A 3,396-nucleotide genomic window follows, 5' to 3' on the forward strand; every position below is an offset into this window, starting at 1 on the left:
CACACAAGCTGACGCATTCAGTGATCCCAGGAAAAGCGGGGCTTATCTATTGGTCCCTTTCTTATAATTGTTTTGCTAATCCAATAACAACAATACAAAGTATGTAGCCCTTAAGACGTTTTTTGTGAATTTATAGAGAATATCGAAACGTCTTACACAAGATTCTCATTGCCACCGCCCATGAACAATACCTGGACATATTTCGGCTCTTCCCTTGGTTGTGACTGTAGGCTGACCGAAACGTGGAAGCACTGCTCTTGGATCTTATATCTGGTGAAAAACATCTATCCGTTAGATCTCTGTCTGCTCCAAACGATATCATTATAAATGACTCATTCTAATTCCAGGTAGAACCACGAAAGTGCTTGGCCTTCAGGGTGCTCTCTGTAAGCAGCTCCATCAATATTTCTGGCGGAGCTTGTAGCGCATTCAGTTTCACATTTCCTCTCGAGCAGCACATAGTTGGAGCCTCACCTGCCAACTTAAGAGCCCTGCAATATTCGCAGACTATTTCTATTCTGCCAATGGATAGGTTCCAGTTGCTACAATAATCTTTAATGAAATCATAGCTGAAGGCAGCTTTGAACCAGAAACTGCTCAGAAAATGCAGAAAAAATCTTTCGGATAAGTGTTCGATCTGTCTCGTGAGTCGGTGCGACTCTGTCTGCTGCTAGGCGAGCTTCTCTCTATCTTGCCGTCTCTGCTTGCCTTGCTCTTTTTTAATATACTGTCTGTGCAGTTAAGCAAGCTTGCCTCTCCACTGCCGTCTCTGTTTTCCTTGCTCTTTCTTGGTATAGTTTATGTGCAATACGGCGAGCTTCTGTACCCACTGCTGTTTCTAACTGCCTTGCCCTTCTATAGGCTGTTCGATTTTCAGCCTGGTGCAATTCTGCCTATGCTTTCCTCTATATTTGCCTTGCCCTCTTCTGGACTACTCTTTGTGCAGTTAGGCGAGCTTTTCTCTCCACTGCCGTCTCAGTTTGCCTTGTCTTTCTACTGACTGTTCTAGCTGCAGCCAGAAGAGTTTCTCTTTCTGTTACTGTCTCCTAAGTGAAAAAAAAAAAGATAAATTGCGTTACTTGTGAGTAACCACATGTATAACATACATTGTTTGAAATATCGATTTAAGTGTTATTTTAAATAAGAGCACAATATGTGATGTGAAAGGAGGTAAACTGTATTCTTGAGTATAACGGTTTACATAGATAGTGGGAAACATTTATTGAATAACATATCTGTGTACGCCTTCAGCGCTGTTTTCGTGTGCGCACAAGTCGAGAACTCAGATTCGATATTTTTTGCAATGGCATCGCGATTTTGTATTTCGAAGCTATTGAAGAGAAGGTGCACCATTACGCATACTGAAACTTGTCTTTGTTGTTGAGTACATCTTTATAAAACATCAACACAACTATCAATATAAATCAAGAAAGTGTGCCTACATGTTAATAGCGTGTGGCCTTTATGAGAACAGTGCAGATGACCATGGGCGGAATAGAAAAAGAAAGGATTTTAAATAGGCTATTTCTCCTTGGCCGTTAAAGAATAGTAAAGGGTACATCTTAAGAAGACATCAACACAGCTTTCAATATGAATTAAGGTGTTCGCACATGTAAACAGAACAGTGCAGATTGCAATGTTATTGATAGATAAATGGCAATTTCTGTCTGCTTGTGTGGTTGGCTGCTACATAGAGTACATCGTTAAAAAATATTAACACATCTATCAGTATAAATTAACTTGTAAACTGGGTTTACAGTGCATTTGTCTAAAAGCAGAACAGCGCTTCATGCAGCACATGTGAATTGGGTGAGGTGACATGAAAGTTATCGTCATTTATGGTATATTCGTAAATCAGTCACTAACGGAAATAAGTGGATCTATTGCTGAGGAAAATACTATTTACTTGTTTAAAGGTTGTTCTGGGCAAAGTGGAAAAATTACTCTAACAGTTCAAATACTAAAAAATAAGCATACTCAAATTGATTTACACCAAATAAAATGTAATATTTTGGAAACTTTTTGCATGGTTACCATGGGAACAGTACGTTAATGGTAAAATTTGCAAATAAGTTGTGAGATTGATATCTGCATAACCATATGGTCAGAAGTTACTCAAATTTAGTTTAAATGAAAGATCTTAGTTACGTCTATGAAATGTCATTAAATTTATATATTGACTTAGTACAGGGTTTAGATTGATAATAAAATCATTGATCTTGTCTGACAACTTCTTTAGAGAAAGTCCACGTAATGTAGAACGCACACGTATTCATACAACGCAACCACTGATAACAGGTCACTGTAATGATATTGCTTCTCTTTAATTCACTGACCAGTGAATTAAAGAGAAAAAATAAAGAAAACTAAATGGGTTATTTTCCCTTGGCCGTTTAAGGAAAATGGATGGGTTATATCTCGACCCTTTCTAGGGGCCGTAGCGATCCAATTATAGATTTTTATTAAACTGCAATGAGCCTAGAAACAAACTATGCAAAGTTTCTCGAAGATTCAGACCGAGTGCAGATATGAATAGCATATGGGAACCGGTATTAAGGAAAGATAGGAAAATATTAGATTTATAAGTACTAAAATTCCCTCCTAACCCCAAGATTCCGAGTTCGATTCCAGGCAGTGACCTGAATAATAATAATAATAATAATAATAATAATAATAATAATAATAATAATAATAATAATAATAATAATAACAACAACAGCAACAACAATATCGAAAAATACCTTAGAAATGAGAAACCAGGTTCGAAATTTCCCCAAGACACCTGATGAAGGCTGGAGGGTATAACAGCCAAAACGTTGTATTAACACCAAACAAGATGAGGACAATTATCCGTCAAATGTAAATAATGTAAATAATGGAGATTAAGATTGTTTGGTATCGGATATTCATCACGTACAATGTTCCTAGTCAATGTAATCTCTGTCGCATGTGGACAGTCGAGATAAATGAATAGAGAAAATCCTTTCATTTTTATAATATTCTCTAACCAAGTAATAATACACAATTACAACATATAAATAAATAGATTAGAAAGGGGTGTGAATACAACGAATTAGAGAAAAACCCGTGTATATCACCGTTTTTCCTGGTTTGTCCATTTACGTGGGAACTCTGAGCAAGATGTTGTAGTGCATGGCCATCCTTCAGATATAAGTAATGTTTGTGTAAAATGTGGGGGAAATCGGTTGAGAATTGTGGAAATGTATACGTTAGTCAATATATACACACATACTTGTGATTTATACACACACACACACGCACACACACACACACACACACACACATATATATATATATGCCACTCGTTCGCTTTAGATGACGAAGGTTCCAGTTGATCCGATCAATGGAACAGCCTGCTCGCGAAATTAGCGTGCA

This window comes from Octopus bimaculoides, chromosome 2 (genome assembly GCF_046866305.1).
Source record: "Octopus bimaculoides isolate indiv1 chromosome 2, ASM4686630v1, whole genome shotgun sequence".
Classification (NCBI taxonomy): domain Eukaryota; kingdom Metazoa; phylum Mollusca; class Cephalopoda; order Octopoda; family Octopodidae; genus Octopus; species Octopus bimaculoides.